The following is a 17,797-nucleotide window of genomic DNA, read 5'->3' as shown; positions in this document are numbered from 1 at the left end:
ATCAAACGCTCCTCACAGGTTTCAGTGCCAACAGCAACTCTAAGAGTGGCAGGAGGATTAAGTACAGAATTTATTGCACTGAACACAACTTCAGGTTTCTCATCATTTTTCGAAATAATATCAATGGAGTGTTTTCTCCTGTGTTGTATCATGTTATGAGTCTGATGATTATTTTTCTACTAGAAATTTTTATTTATTTATTTATATTTTAATTTGTATTTATTGTATTTGAAGAAAGCAACAGAGCATACAATCAAGTCAAACTTACACAGCAAATGACTTAATAGTGAAACTAAAGAATTTCATTTAAACACTAAATGACAGGCAGACACATGTGAAATTAGAGTAAGAAAAACACTTCCAGACAGGACTAAACATCTTTCTTTTGGTGTCAAGTGCATACATTTTATAGGTTGTGAAACATTCTTCACACAAAGAACCAAAGACACATGGAATAAACCAACAAGTAGTGACAGTAAGACTTTAGGGACCTTCAAAACTCAACCTGATGTTATGTTTTTGACTCCAGTATAAAACTAAAATTTGGCTTATACTTGAAAGGCAAAAACTGCTTTCACACAGAAACAAGTGAATTCATAAAACTACACATATGCTCCTTTATAAATCTCAAATGAACTTAAAACTCTGTGCATATGCACAAGCTTTTAGCTACTCCCTGTCACCACCTATCCATTACCACATACAGTGCATCCGGAAAGTATTCACAGCGCATCACTTTTTCCACATTTTGTTATGTTACAGCCTTATTCCAAAATGGATTAAATTCATTTTTTTCTTCAGAATTCTACACACAACACCCCATAATGACAACGTGAAAAAAGTTTACTTGAGGTTTTTGCAAATTTATTAAAAATAAAAAAATTGAGAAATCCCATGTCCATAAGTATTCACAGCCTTTGCTCAATACTTTGTCGATGCTCCTTTGACAGCAATTCCAGCCTCAAGTCTTTTTGAATATGATGCCACAAGCTTGGCACACCTATCCTTGGCCAGTTTGGCCCATTCCTCTTTGCAGCACCTCTCAAGCTCCATCAGGTTGGATGGGAAGTGTCGGTGTACAGCCATTTTAAGATCTCTCCAGAGATGTTCAATCAGATTCAAGTCTGGGCTCTGGCTGGGCCACTCAAGGACATTCACAGAGTTGTCCTGAAGCCACTCCTTTGATATCTTGGCTGTGGGCTTAGGGTCGTTGTCCTGCTGAAAGATGAACCATCACCCCAGTCTGAGGTCAAGAGTGCTCTGGAGCAGGTTTTCATCCAGGATGTCTCTGTACATTGCTGCAGTCATCTTTCCCTTTATCCTGACTAGTCTCCCAGTCCCTGCCGCTGAAAAACATCCCCACAGCATGATGCTGCCACCACCATGCTTCACTGTATGGATGGTATTGGCCTGGTGATAAGCGGTGCCTGGTTTCCTCCAAATGTGACACCTGGCATTCACACCAAAGAGTTCAATCTTTGTCTCATCAGACCAGAGAATTTTCTTTCTCATGGTCTGAGAGTCCTTCAGGTGCCTTTTGGCAAACTCCGGGCGGGCTGCCATGTGCCTTTTACTAAGGAGTGACTTCCGTCTGGCCACTCTACCATACAGGCCTGATTGGTGGATTGCTGCAGAGATGGTTGTCCTTCTGAAAGGTTCTCCTCTCTCCACAGAGGACCTCTGGTGCTCTGAAGGAGTGACCATCGGGTTCTTGGTCACCTCCCTGACAAAGGTCCTTCTCCTCCGATCGCTCAGTTTAGATGGCCGGCCAGCTCTAGGAAGAGTCCTGGTGGTTTCGAACCTCTTCTACTTATGGATGATGGAGGCCACTGTTGCTCATTGGGACCTTCAAAGCAGCAGATATTTTTCTGTAACCTTCTCCAGATTTATGCTTCGAGACAATCCTGTCTCGGAGGTCTACAGACAATTCCTTTGACTTCATGCATGCTTCATGAACTGTCAACTGTGGGACCTTATATAGACAGGTGTGTGCCTTTCCAAATCATGTCCAACCAACTGAATTTACCACAGGTGGACTCCAATGAAGCTGCAGAAACATCTCAAGGATGATCAGGGGAAACAGGATACACCTGAGCTCAATTTTGAGCTTCATGGCAAAGGCTGTGAATACTTATGTACATGTGCTTTCTCAATGTTTTTATTTTTAATAAATTTGCAAAAACCTCAAGTAAACTTTTTTCACGTTGTCATTATGGGGTGTTGTGTGTAGAATTCTGAAGAAAAAAATTAATTTAATCCATTTTGGAATAAGGCTGTAACATAACAAAATGTGGAAAAAGTGATGCGTCGTGAATACTTCCAGATGCACTGTATGGTGCAAAAGCACTCATTTTGAATATTCATGATCTAATCTAATATTCATGATCTAGTCACCATATAACAGTGTTTCCCAGCCTCGGTCTTGAGGGCACACTGTGGCTGCAGGTTTTTGTTCCAACCAGATTCCTAATCAGTGACAACACCTGACAGCACTGATCTCATTTAATTAGCTGGTATTTTTTTTCTTTTATTCGACATTCAGAAAAGTACAGCAGCATGATTTTTACATTTATAAGACATTTAGAAATATGTCTGCTTTTGCTATAGATTTAAATGCTTAACTCTCTTTTGTTTATTTCATTATATTTTGCCCTTTCTCTGTGCAGTTTTTCCCCCTTTGTTGTATCTTAATAATGACAATTGAAAATGAGCAGAGCAGACACGCAGGCAAACAACACTGAATAATCAAAGGCTGCAACTATTAGAAAACCTAGAAAAATAGAATGAAATTCAAGATGAAAATATTGTTAAAAAGAAAAAAAATACATTATTCCTATATAACTGCTTGGTACGTTTTAATATATATATATATATATATATATATATATATATATATATATATATATATATATATATATATATATATATATATATATATATTACCAAACTTAGTTTTCTAATTTCTATATTGTTCCCAAAACACAGAACTTGGGAAATAACACATCACTTAATTAGCCCAGGTGTCCAATTAAAAACAGAAGCTGGTTGAAACAAAAACCTGCAGCCACTGTGAGCCCCCAGGACCGAGGCTACGAAACACTGCAATCTAAAATTCATGATCTAGTCACCATATAAGCCTGACCAAGTTCCTGAGTGACATCTTTACTATAAACTATGGGAGAACACAGAAAAGGAGACTTCAGGGAATAGGAACTTCTGGAATTACTGACTGAAAGGAAAGTCAAGTCAGGTCAGGTTGGGGAGCATGCACTGGTACAATGTGTTGCCGCACCTACTACACGACGAAACAACTCAGGATCACGGTTTGCAACCCCCCAGGCAGACAGTCCAGTCCTTTCTATCTGCCACAGCCAGGTATTACGTGGACGACCCCTTGGCCTGTTCCAGCCGCTCGGGTCCCCAACAATGAGGATCTTACGAAATGGATCACCCTCGGGGAAACGCGCCACATGGCCGTAGTGCTGTAACTGATGCTCCCTCACAATGCAGGTAATGTGCCTCATTCGGGACTCCATGAGCAACCACTCATTCGACACAAAGTCAAACCAATGGTACCCAAGGATCCTCTGAAGAGACACAGTACTAAAGGAGTCCAGTCTTTGTATCGGGTTACTGGATAGTGTCCATGTCTCGCAACCATATAGCAAGACAGGAAGCACCAGGACTCTAAAGCCTTGGACCTTCGTCCTTTTGCATAGATATTGGGAGGGCCACACACCCCTTTCCATCGACCTCATGACCCCCCATGCTCTCCCAATCTGCCTACTGACTTCATAGGAAGAGTCACCAGAGACATTAATGTCACTGGTTAGGTTAGGTGAGGTTTAGGTGTATTTGTCATATATAGGTTAACACAGGGTCAACATACAATGAAATGATCCAATAAAGCTTAAAAAAGATTACAAGTTAAAAATAGACAAGCCATATAAAATAAAGTGTGTATGTTTTAAAAGAAGTTATAGAGCAATATGAGTGGAATGAACAGCAAGTACAAATGACAGTTATTGCACAGATAATGTTTTATAAGTACAGATGCATATTCCATAAAGTGCAGGTGCATGTCCAGTCAGTATTCAGAGTGTGTGCAGGTACAGTTTGTGTGTGAGTAGTGCAATGTAGATGTAATGCAATGTAGGTGTAATGTAAGTGTATGTAAGTGTTCAGGTGTTGCTGTTGAGGAGTCGAATGGCCTGGTGGTAAAAGCTGTTCTTAAGTCTTCATCTGCCAGATGGTAACAAGGAGAACAGCTGGCGTGCTGGATGGCTGTGGTCCTTTATGATGCTGCTTGTCTTACGCAAGCACCGATGGAGGTAAGCACTGCTGAGGTAAGTAAACCTCTCGACGAGGTCGACACTCTCTCCACAGACAGACACACTTCTGATGGCCGTGCCCAAGAGGAATCATAAGAAGAATCATAAAAATATTCTTTTTGATGGACTCAAGAGTAAGAACAAGAGGGGGAACAAGTAGAGCAGTTCAGTGCAAAGAGCAACAGCAATGTGCCGTCATGCTGCAGACACAACAGGAAACAACAGGAATTGACACAGGCTTACAAGTGCTAAATACCGTATTTACGTGTGTACCACGTGCACAGTTTGTCCCGAAAATTAGCATTAGAAAATCAGGCGCACGTCATACACAAGGAAATTGTTTTCTGTAATGTTTACTTCTTCTGCTTGGGCTCTCTCACTTGCTCTCTCTCTCTCGCTCGCACTCTCGCGCGACGAAAGAAAGAAAACTTTCGTCATGCAACAAAAACAGAAGGGCATTCCACGGAAAACATGCCCTAAACGCTTCCTATACAATCACAATGCGCATTATACACGGGACAAAACGGTTTTCACGATTTTCTTTGTAAAAATTAGGGTTCACATCTTACATAAGGGTGCGTGGTACACGAGTAAAAACGGTAATAAGAAGATTTTTATTGAACTTGATAAAAAAATTGATAAAAAAAATGAAATCATTTTGGCAAGTAGATGTCAGTGTTGCAATACATACAAGTTTCTGCCACCTGACGTATAACTTTTAAGCGTCTTTGAATTGCTATCCTGAGTGATATGGTCTGGGTCACCCATGCTTTTAGCTATTTCAGGTGGCAGAGGCAGTCCATTTCTCTTTGCTATGATGTACAGTACAGTACTACACAAGACATCACAATACAGCAAACATATGTGGGGCTTTACAGTACAGCAGTGTCCCACCTGACGAGTCCAAGCAGCACCATCTACCTTTTAATAAACCAGTGAACCATTCCAATAGTATTATTTGTATCCAAGGTGACTTACATTATATATTGTGGCCACCAGGGTGCGCCCCAGCTCCCTAAACCTGAAAGACAGACACAGACACAAGTCCTGCAACACACAGATTTTATTTACATGGGAAACGCTTCCCAAATTGTTTCCCACTAATTCTCAGCACAGTTCAAAAGCACAATATACAGCACACAACAACATCTTTCTTTCTTTCTTTCTTTCTTTCTTTCTTTCTTTCTTTCTTTCTTTCTTTCTTTCTTTCTTTCTTTCTTTCTTTCTTTCTTTCTTTCTCTCTCTGTCTCCCTCTTCTTCCTTCATTCCTCTTCCAGCAAGCTTTGTTTCCCTTCCTCCCGACTCTGTCTTCCTAACTGATGGCAAGGTAGTCCCTTTAATGCTACACCTGGGAGTACTCCAGATGGCTCATTAGTGAAGACTGGAAGCTTTTCAAGGTGTAATGAAAGTCAAACAAAGTAGGGCTCTGCAACTCCCCCTGCCACCCCCTCATGGCACCCAACAAGGCTGTGTTACAGAACTCCAATTTCCATGATGTCCTGTGGGAAACCATGGCACTGCCACAACCCAGGGAGGATGCCATCTAGCGCTCCGGGGGAAGAAATGCTTCGTGCAAATCTGCTCCTTTGATCTTTCCTTTACGAAAAAGTGCCCTGGCACAGGAAGAGGTGGTGGTAGGAGTAAGATTCCTGACTCGTAGTTAAATGATCACTGATTTGTGTCCGGGGGCTTCCTTTCTGTTATTTTTTTTAATTTATTTATTTATTTTTACAAATTGCTTTGAGTAGTAAGAAAGGCGCTATAAACACGTAAGGAATTATCACAATTATTATTATTATTATTATTATTATTATTATTATTATTATATGTGTGAATGCCTAATCAAATTCAGCCACTGCGTATTGGGGTGTAATTGGGGACACTATGTGCTCGACAATACCAAGTGTTCATTGAAATAATTACACAGCAAGGTGTGCACGCAATATAAACAATGTGTATATTATTGAAGTAAAGGTTCATATAAATTGATTATATACAAATTTTTAACTAGTTGAGAGATGTAAACTGGTTAAAATGTACTAAATTATACATTTATTGCTTTATAGTTCAGATATAGTGTATGTATATTATTAAAATAATGATAAAAAATCATATAAAAAGGCATCTGCGTTGTTGACTTATTTTGTGTCATATTTCTTCAAAGAAGTCTTTAATTAGTTTGCTTTAAAAAATCATACGGCACACATGTGAACCGTTGAGAATGGCTGATCTTAATCAATCAATAAATGTTTGAACAGGGGCTCTAAAATATCTGTGCCTCGTAGAATTCAGTGTCCCTTCTCTTAGGTGCACTGAGATGTGATCGTTGCGGAACTCCTCTTGTTCGCGTGCCTTTGCACACCGCTTGTCTTTTGTTTTAACGCATGCTCCGTGCAAAATGCTGCCATATCTGTTAGTAAACATGCACGCGCAGTGATGTCCAGGGGGGTAATTTTCGTACGTGGATTATTCGTTTAGCTGGATGTAATTTTTGACGATTTGGCCTGATCCTGGATCTGTTGGTTTTTCGAAACTCTTGCTGGATGTGTTGTCATAGCAGCACATCCAAATCCTCAAAGCTGCTCGGAGCAGGTTTGTTCGATGTAAACAAGGATTAGCTCACACACTTAATCAGCGTCCGTGCATGGACTTCGTTCAGTCATGGCTTCGCCGTTCATAAATGAGCAACCAATTGATATCGGGGGTGGCTCTGGAACGCAACCCCCGCGATGGAGGAGGGATTACTGTACACATCAGCATTTATTAGGTTGTATGGTTGCCAATATTCAAATGTACTTTGCATATTGTTATTTTTTATGAATATTATCAATAATACATTATTTAAATTGTAACTTAACTCCTGCTTGTCTTTTACTACACCTAATTACCTGAGGTTATACATTGTCACGCACAAGAGTATAGGGATTGTCACGCACCGCGACAAGTCGTGCCAGGGGACAACAGCAGGGTACTAACTTCCATCCATCCATCCATTATCCAACCCGCTGAATCCGAACACAGGGTCACGGGGGTCTGCCGGAGCCAATCCCAGCCAACACAGGGCACAAGGCAGGGAACCAATCCCGGGCAGGGTGCCAACCCACCTCAGGACACACACAAACACACCAACACACCATGCATACACTAGGGCCAATTTAGAATCACCAATCCACCTAACCTGCATGTCTTTGGACTGTGGGAGGAAACCGGAGCGCCCGGAGGAAACCCACGCAGACACGGGGAGAACATGCAAACTCCACGCAGGGAGGACCCGGGAGGCGAACCCAGGTCCCCAGGTCTCCCTACTGCGAGGCAGCAGCGCTACCCACTGCGCCACCGTGCCGCCCGGGTACTAACTTCTCTTTCTTTATTTCCACAGAAAGAACGAAGCACCACTGCCGTAACTTCTCCCAGACGCCTAGCGAAACCAGCCATTTCCAGGTTCCTTTCTACCCTCTGGTCCCCTAATGATGACATCATTTTTCCAACCACCACTACGACTTTCCCAGCATCGCTTGTTTTCACTTCCGGTGTCCTCTTATAAATTGTCCGCCTACCCATTTTGTTTTGTCTGTTGTATTTGGAATCACTGACCACTTTACAGTAGACGGGGCCACAAACTCCAAACCTTTATGCTCTCTTGTGTTGTTTCTCACAACATGTAGAAGGGAAGGTAGGGAGAAGTTATAAAGTACAATACCTTATAAAGAGTGGAAAGTCTATGAGATTTGAGCCATTCTGACAAACGCTACACATAATAATACAAAAGGGGAAAGTAGAGTAATGTAATACTCTACCAAGACAAAACAACAATGTAAATACAATACAATATAATACAATACAAATTATTTTTGTATATTCCAAAATTACACAAGAAGTGCCGCAGTGGGCTTTAACAGGCCCTGCCTTTTGATAGCCCCCCAGCCTTGACTCTCTAAGAAGACAAAGAAAAACTCCCAAAAAAAAATGGAGGAAACCTTGGGAAAGGCGGTTCAAAGAGCCAGGTTGGTTGGGCATGCAGTGGGTGTCAAAAAGAAGGGGGTCAGTACAATACAATACAATACACCGAACAGAACACAAGTAATCCTCAATACAGTATAACAGTAATAAAATAAAAATATTACAAGTGCAGAGCACAGATGTTTCTGTGGTGGTACAGCCCAGACAAGCAAATAAGTGAGCAACATGGCATGTGGCTGCTCGTCCATTTGCCATCAAAATGGAAGGATGAATAATCACATCTCCATGCCGATGCAATTCAACAGCAACAACAACATTTATTTATATAGCATATTCTCATACAGAAAAGTAGCTCAAAGTGCTTTACATAATGAAATAAAAGACAAAGTAAGAAATTAAAATAAGACAATATTAGTTAACATAGAATAAGAGTAAGGTCCGATGGCCAGGGAGGACAGAAAAAACAAAAACAAAAACTCCAGGCGGCTGGAGAAAAAAAATAAAATCTGCAGGGGTTCTGAGGCCACGAGACCACCCAGCTCCCTCTGGGCATTCTACCTAACATAAATGAAATAGTCCTCTTTGTATTTAGGGTTCTCACGGAAGGACTTGATGATGATGGTCATGCAGACGTCTGGCTTTTAATCCGTCAATGTTGGACGGTGCTTTGAGTAGATGGTGGTGGCGCAGGCCGCCACCACAAAGAAACCAGAAAAAGAAACAGAAGAGAGAGTAGGGGTTAGTACAGATTTTAGCGCCACCATGAATAGTTATTATAATGAATTGGATATACAGTGTATCAGGATTAAATTACAGTGAAGTTATGAGAAGGCCATGTTAAAGTAATGTGTTTTCAGCAGTTTTTTAAAGTGCTCCACTGTATCAGCCTGGCGAATTCCTACTGGCAGGCTATTCCAGATTTTAGGTGCATAACAGCAGAAGGCCACCCGCCTCACCACTTCTTTTAAGTTTTGCTCTTGGAATTCTAAGGAGACACTCATTTGAGGATCTGAGGTTACGATTTGGAGTATAAGACGTCAGACATTCCGATATATAGGATGTGGCGAGACTATTTAAGGCTTTACAAACCATAAGCAGAATTTTAAAGTCAATCCTGAATGACACAGGTAACCAGTGTAGTGACATCAAAATTGGAGAAATGTGCTCGGATTTTCTTTTCCTAGTTAAGATTTTAGCAGCTGCATTCTGCACTCATTGCAAACGATTTATGTCTTTTTTGGGTGGTCCTGAGAGGAGTGCGTTACAGTAATCTAGTCGACTGAAAACAAACGTGTGAACTAATTTCTCAGCATCTTACAATAATATAAGAGGTCTAAATTCTGCTATGTTTCTTAAGTGAAAAAATGCTGTCCTAGTGGTCTGATGAATTTGCAATTTAAAATTCAGATTACAGTCAACAGTTACCCCTAAGCTTTTTACCTCCGTCTTGACTTTTAATCCTAATGTATCCAGTTTATTTCTAATAGCCTCATTGTATCCATTATTGCCAATCCCTAAAATGTCAGTTTTCTCTTTATTTAGCTTTGGAAAATTACTATTCATCCATTCAGTGTACAGTAAAGCTTATTTTGTATTGTTTTCAAAACACGTAACTAAAAAATGTACTTTCATGTGTGAGATGTTGTCCGTCTATTGAGTAAAACTTCACAGATTTAATATTAGCCTTGATAAGAGAGTTTACTTACCAAGAAAATTACAGATGGAGCTTTGGACCACGTAAGTATGTTCTGTTTGCCAGTCATTGAGTCATCTTTTTGAAATTAACAGAAGGGAATTAGAAGAGTGATTAGAAATTATTATTGGAGGATTGTGTCTGGCTCTCTACATACATGCTGTTGTGGAAATTCTCTTTGAAATATTAGTTGAGGTTGTCATTCTAACGTTTCTGAGACTGACATCCTTTATTACAATGAGCCTGAGGGGGCCTAGCATAAGAGCAGCCCAGATCTTTATGTAAGAATAAGTTATCATTGAACTGGTACAATGACAATTAAGGATTTATAATCTTTCTAATTCTTTTATTAAGGGAGAACTTTTACTGTAGCTTTTGGAACCCAGTACCCTATGTCTCCATTTTAAAGTGAAAGAGTAGGCAACTTTTTTATTTTTTTTAATTAATAAAATAATGCATTACTTTAGAACAATGCTGCACATCCTCTCTCTTACACACCGATGAATTATTCAGCAGTAGTCTGTCAGGAAAAGCTATGGGGGCTCCTTCAGATCACCGCCAATACAAACTGCATAATGCCTCACTGGGACTGGGACTGCCAGCTCAGAAGTTTTCTTTCTTTTTCATTTTCTTCTTTGTTCAGACTAAAGTGTGTGTTGGAAGAGACGACCGGGACACTCAAGAGATGGAAGGATGGGGGATGGCGGCTGCTTTAGGGCACTGCCTACCACAAAACACTAGATGGCAGCTGCCCTGGTTTGAAGCGGTGCCCCAGATTCCCACAGGGCACACAGGGACTTGGAGTTCTCTATCTCGGCCCTTTTGGGTACCATGGATACCGCCAAGGGGTGCTGTGGAAGAGCCATGTGGCATGAAGTTTCGGTCTAGCCCAGAAGTGCTTGCAGACCACGTGGGCAGAAGAGAAGAAGCACTTCTGGGTTGGCCAATATAAGAGAAATGGACCGACCTCACAGCGAAGCTTTACTTGTGGCTGTGGTGGTGGGAAACGATTGGGAAGAGCTTCTCTTAATAAAAAAAATGTTTGTATTTTTAACTTGTGTCCTGTGTCTGTTGTGTTGGGTTTGAAGGGCAACAGTGCCCTCAAGTGTCCACAGTGTGCATATTTATTTATTGATTTATTTATGCATGTATGTGTGTAGGTTATGTATGTATTTATTTATTTACTAAGCTTCTGTAAAAATCCAAATTTTACTCTGAGGACAAAGAATTTATCTATTATATAGTGCCTTTCATATCTATCTATCTATCTATCTATCTATCTATCTATCTATCTATCTATCTATCTATCTATCTATCTATCTATCTATCTATCTATCTATCTATCTATCTATCTATCTATCAATTGAAAGAATGACGCTATATAACGCCTGACCCGACACAGATTGGACATGGGAGGCACGTGTAAAATAAAGCAAATACTTTTTATTTTCTTCATCTGTGAGCTACACCTTCCTCGTACCCACAGACACAACACAGTCCCAAGCGCAAGCAACACACAAAAGCACTTCTCTCTCTTCCACCACCACTCCACCACAAGCTTAATCCTTCTCCTCTGGCCCCTGAGTGGTGGTCACTGGCTCCCTTTTATCAGGCACCCGGAAGTGCTCCAGGTGGTTGATTGCTGACATCCGGCTGCACTTCCGGGTAAGGCAAAACCAGCACCCAAAAGGGGCCAGCCACACCTGTTGCAACCCCACAGAGCTGCACAGAACTCCAACTCCCCTGAAGCCCTGGGGGAGTCCGTGGCACCGCTGAAACCCAGGGAGGCTGCCATCTAGCGTCCAGGGGAAGATACTGGGCTTCCCACCCTTGTCCCCCTGGCAGATGTGGTGAAGGGGCATCCTGGCCAGGCATGGGCCCCAGCCATCCATCACACTATAGTGCCTTATCTATCTATCTATCTATCTATCTATCTATCTATCTATCTATCTATCTATCTATCTATCTATCTATCTATCTATCTATCTATCTATCTATCTATGTGATAATTGAATAAATACCATTATAGTGAAGAAATAAGTTTGACTTGAAAAATATCAAACTTATCCTTTAAGAATCACACATGACAGCCTTAGTGGAAGGCAATCAGACTTCCCTGAATCAACTGCCATTCAGTTTAATTAAATTAATTCAATTCAAGTGTATTTTTTCAATAGGGATATTTTGATTGTCAACAACTTTAATATAGAGAGATTTGAACAGTATTTGAAAAACACAGCAAATGCTAACTTTCTTCTATGCAGGGTCGATGAGCTTGATCGATCAGCCTTCACCAAACAGCTCAGTCCTGCACCTCCTGGCCAGTCAAGCCCTTTTCCTTCTTTTACTTTATCCCCCCTCCTCGGCTTTGGCCTCCCTTATTTTCACTCCCCCTGTTCTTTCTTTCCCATCACTCTTTTGCCCACATATTCCTTGCTCTCCTCATCACATGTCCATACCACTTCAATCTACATTCAAACACTTTTTTAGATTTCTCTCCCACTTTTGTTGGACCTCTGATTGTCCCATTTCTTCTTCTGTCCTTCTTCTCCTGCTCTCCCTTTACTGCCCATGTATCAGGTCCATACATCATTGCTGGTCTTAAAAACTTTACCTTTGACCTTTGCCTTAATTCTTCAATTACAGAATACTCCTTATACCTTCTTCCAATGGTTCCATTCACACTGCACTCTCTGGGTTATCTCTGCATTTAATTCTCCATCTCGGCCTACCATTGATTCTAGATATTCAAACTTTTTCACTCTTTACAGTAATCTCTAAATCCTGACCCTCTTTAAACCTCATATATTCTGTCTTCTTTCAATTTGTCTTCAACCCTCCTTCTATGTCTTCCAATGTCCTTCTACGTTCTTCCAGCTTCCATTCCACTACCCCTTCTCTAGTGCTATAGAACGCAAAGTCATCAGCACAAAGCCTTTAGAGGGAGGATTGGTCTTTTACCTCATAATTCAACACATCCATAATCAGATCAGAGAGGTCAAGACTTTGAGAAGATCCCTGGTGCAGACTTCCTCTAACTGGAATCTCGTCTGTTTCCCAAACACCGCTTTTAACCCAAATCTTCACTCACACAGCAATGAAGATAAAGAAGACATCAATGAAGATGATAAAGAAGAATATGAAAATGAAAAAGAAGACATTTATTTAACAAAATGTAAAGGTGGATGCATTTACTCATTGTTAACACACAAATCATTCTACTATCACAAAACTCAGAAAGTTAACCACCAAAATACAATAATGAGAACAAAGAGGTTAAAGTTCTTCAAAAGCCACACACACTCAAAATAAAAAAGGAGACGAAACCACTGAAGATACTCAGTTCACTGACTGGTCATCAGGAGCAGCAAATCTCTAAAATCACATCTTGTCTAAAAGTGGCAGAAGGCTGCGTTTCCTGTGAATTTCTTCCATCATCCTAATTGCCCTAAAAAGACTCAACCACAAGCACCTGTGCCACACCAGGGTGCAATTACTGGTCGAAGGAAAAAGATGGTCAGGATGTGAAAAGGCAGAGAGTTAACATCTCTGGTGAATGCCAGCACCATCCATCCCAGCCATTTCATCCATCATCTTGGGGAAACAGTTTGTGGTTTCAGTCAGGCTTACTTAGTGACCAGAATATTTAATGAGTGGCATACTTGACATCATAAAAAGAGTTTGCAACAGGGGTGGTGTGGTGGGTTCACATTTCCGTATACAAAGCCTGGTGTTTCTATTTTGGCTGCACCAAAAATGAGGAGTAATACTTAATCACTGAATGGATGAATCAAAAATAGACACGCTATAGACACGTGCCAAGAGAGAAGTGGTACATTTAATTGATCTCCAAATGTTCATGCACCCAGCACTGTTCAATGTAAGTATTTTTATGTGAATTCTCACACTCAAGTGCTTTCTTACTTGCAATAATCAATCAGAGCCTTTGAGGTTTTTCAGGTTGCTTTTTGAACAAATCAATTTATGGTAAAGAAGAATCCAAAGGTTTTCAGGCAACAGCGGCGTTTGGGGGTGGCAAGTGGGGTGATTGCCCCGTATCTAAGGGGCCCCCACTTTTGAGGTTTGCATGCCCCGTTCAAGCACATTTGTCAAGTTATATTCTCCAGTAATATTTTGATAAAGTTCACGTGTTATCTTGCAAAAATGTAGCTGAATACTGTAATGAGAAAATCCTGCGTATGTTAACATTATTTTTATTAAATTTTTGCGCAAGTTTATACAGTCCACACGTAACGGTAACAGCGTCTGATGTAACAGGCCCCACGTGGGGTTGGTCAGCCCTAGGCCCCGCGCACCCCTAAGGCCACCTCTGTTTGTAGGTAAGGACCACTTTTGATGAGGTCTACACCAGAGGGTGACAACGTTCTTCATGTCAATGGACAAACAAGTATGTATGCCACTATATTCTGTGACCACCTTCTTTTTCTTCTTTCGGCTGCTCCCGTTTGGGGTTGCCACAGCAGATCAAGTTCTTCCATATCTTTCTATCCTCTGCATCTTGTTCTGTTACACCCATCACCTGCATGTCCTCTCTCACCATATCCATAAACCTTCTCTTAGGCCTTCCTCTTATCCTCTTGCCTGGCAGCTCTATCATTAACATCCTTTTCCCAGTATACCCAGCATCTCTCCTCTACACATGTCCAAACCAATGCAATCTCTCCTCTCTGACTTTGTCTCCCAACCGTCCAACTTGAGCTGACCCTCTAATGTCCTCATTTCTAATCCTGCCCATTCTCGTCACACACAATGCAAATCTTAGCATCTTTAACTCTGCCACCTCCAGCTCTGTCTCCTGCTTTCTGGTCAGTGCCACCGTCTCCAACCCATATAACATAGCTGGTCTCACTACCATCCTGTAGATCTTCCCTTTCACTCTTGCTAATACCCATCTGTCACAAATCACTCCTGACACTCCTCTCCACCCATTCCACCCTGCCTGCACTCTCTTCTTCACCTCTCTTCTACAATCCCCATTACTCTATACCAGGGGTCCTCAATCACAGTCCTGGAGGGCCGCAGTAGCTGCAGGTTTTTGTTCTAATCCGGTTGCTTAATTAGAAAGAAATTCTTGGCAATAATTTAATTTTGTGGCTTGTTAGTGCTTTTACTCTGCTATGTCAGGTAATTCTCATATCCTAGATTTTCTTCCCCTTTATAAGGATATCATCCAAATGATCTGAAGTCTAAAATGGAGGAGTAATTCTCAGTCCTTCACTTTCCTTCCAAGTATTTAATTAAACCCAATAGTGCATGATAAATACACACAACTGGAAATGGTAACAAGCTAAATGGAGAAATGCTGGTCTCTTTTGTCATGTGCATATTATTGCTAATTAGGAGCAATTAAAGACCAAGAATACAGCTGTTTAAGACTAAAATAAGCAATAAGAGTTCAAAATCTTAACAAGTGAGACCACTAAAGTGAAGCAGAAGTGTTACTTGAGCAATAAGTGCTTCTTATTAAGCAATTGAGTTGGAGCAAAAACCTGCAGCCACTGCGGCCCTCCAGGACCGTGATTGAGGACCCCTGCTCTATACTATTGATCCCAAGTATTTAAACTCATCCACCTTCACGAACTCTACTCCCTGCATCCTTACCATTCCACTGACCTCCCTCTCATTTACACATATGTATTCTGTCTTGTTCCTACTGACCTTCATTCCTCTCCTCTCTAGAGCATATCTCCACCTCTCCAGGGTCTCCTCAACCTGCTCCCTACTATCGCTACAGATCACGATGTCATCAGCAAACATCATAGTCCACGAGGACTCCTGTCTTATCTCGTCTGTCAACCTGTCCATCACCATTGCAAATAAGAAAGGGCTCAGAGTCAATCCCTGATGTAATCTCACCTCCACCTTGAATGCATCCATCACTCCTACCGCAGATCTCACCACGCTCACACTTCCCTCGTACATATCCTGTACAACTCTTACTTCTCTGCCACTCTCGACTTCTTCTTCTGTGACCACCCATTTAAGTTAAATTAAACTAATCCTTCTGTCCCTTCAGACATGATGCACTGAAAAAAATAGAAATGGCAGGTTGTTACATTTACAAAAATGTATTTACCTTATATTACATGTATTATTTATGTTCCATTTTTGAACATAACTCGATTGTGTTTAATTTATTGAATCTTGTGGGATGTACAATATACTAATTTCAGTCATTTAGATAGAAATCAAAATAGTTAATAAGCACCAAGTGGATTCATCGTCAGCGGAGGTTGGCTAAAGTCATGTGACTTTCAAAGAAGCGACAGGTTGTGGGTTTGAGTTATTGTCACTGGTTAAGAGCAAAAGGTTAGTGAAATAAAAGTTAAAAAAAAAAAAACACACACACACACAAGAAATATTCAGATATTCTTTTAAAGCACTTAATCACACAGGCTAACATTACTCCATTTTGCATTTTTCCTTGTATTCTCTCTTAATGTTTTATTAAATTATGCTCACTGACTACTGTCACAAGTCAGTAAATGTACTATAAAGTTGTCTACATTTACTCACTTAGTACGAGTACGTTTACGTACTTAAAAAACTAAATAGTTCGGACTTTCATTATGGGTCAACTATTTTCAGCATTTCTTTTCATTAGTATTATCATAACATTGCTCAACCAGATAAATACTATTAATACAGACAAATCAATAATACACCTGAATACAATACAATGCATGGCCGAATTTGCTCATCTATACTAATAAAAGGCAAAGCCCTCACTGACTCACTGACTGACTGACTGACTGACTGACTCACTCACTCATCACTAATTCTCCAACTTCCCGTGTAGGTAGAAGTCTGAAATTTGGCAGGCTCATTCCTTACAGCTTACTTACAAAAGTTAGGCAGGTTTTATTTCGAAATTCTACGCGTAATGGTCATAACTGGAACCTGTTTGACTGACTCACTCATCACTAATTCTCCAACTTCCCGTGTAGGTAGAAGTCTGAAATTTGGCAGGCTCATTCCTTACAGCTTACTTACAAAAGTTAGGCAGGTTTTATTTCGAAATTCTACGCGTAATGGTCATAACTGGAACATGTTTGACTGACTCACTCATCACTAATTCTCCAACTTCCCGTGTAGGTAGAAGTCTGAAATTTGGCAGGCTCATTCCTTACAGCTTACTTACAAAAGTTAGGCAGGTTTTATTTCGAAATTCTACGCGTAATGGTCATAACTGGAACATGTTTGACTGACTCACTCATCACTAATTCTCCAACTTCCCGTGTAGGTAGAAGTCTGAAATTTGGCAGGCTCATTCCTTACAGCTTACTTACAAAAGTTAGGCAGGTTTTATTTCAAAATTCTACGCGTAATGGTCATAACTGGAACCTGTTTGACTGACTCACTCATCACAAATTCTCCAACTTCCCGTGTAGGTAGAAGGCTGAAATTTGGCAGGCTCATTCCATACAGCTTACTTACAAAAGTTAGGCAGGTTTTATTTCAAAATTCTACGTGTAATGGTCATAACTGGAACCTATTTTTTGTCCATATACTCTAATGGAGGAGGCGGGAACGAAGGTAAATGACGTTAATTGTTGACTGTCTTTTAATACTGTGTACTTGTTGAGTGTCTTTTAATACTGTGTAAGCATACATATTAACACATTTGCAATTAAACGTGTGCATTTACGGGGTGATTTCTCAGGCTTAAAAGCTCGCCTTTTATTAAAAAGGTAAATGCAAACTCTTTTCATTCTGAAGGGCACAAACCACGTTAGATTTCAGCCGTTAAACGCGCAAAAATGTCAGTACACCAGATAAATAAGCGCAACAT

General features: G+C 40.6%; 1 protein-coding gene across 2 annotated transcripts in view; it reads left to right on the top strand.

Moving 5' to 3' along the window:
• LOC114647822 (uncharacterized) overlaps positions 1-17,797 on the top strand; it is a 1,111,123-nt gene that overhangs the window by 588,669 nt on the left and 504,657 nt on the right. The gene's annotated exons all lie outside the window — the stretch shown is intronic.

Source organism: Erpetoichthys calabaricus, chromosome 3, assembly GCF_900747795.2.
Source record: "Erpetoichthys calabaricus chromosome 3, fErpCal1.3, whole genome shotgun sequence".
NCBI lineage: Eukaryota > Metazoa > Chordata > Cladistia > Polypteriformes > Polypteridae > Erpetoichthys > Erpetoichthys calabaricus.
Note: the sequence above shows the minus strand (reverse complement) of the source record. Positions and strands in the feature narration are given on the sequence as shown.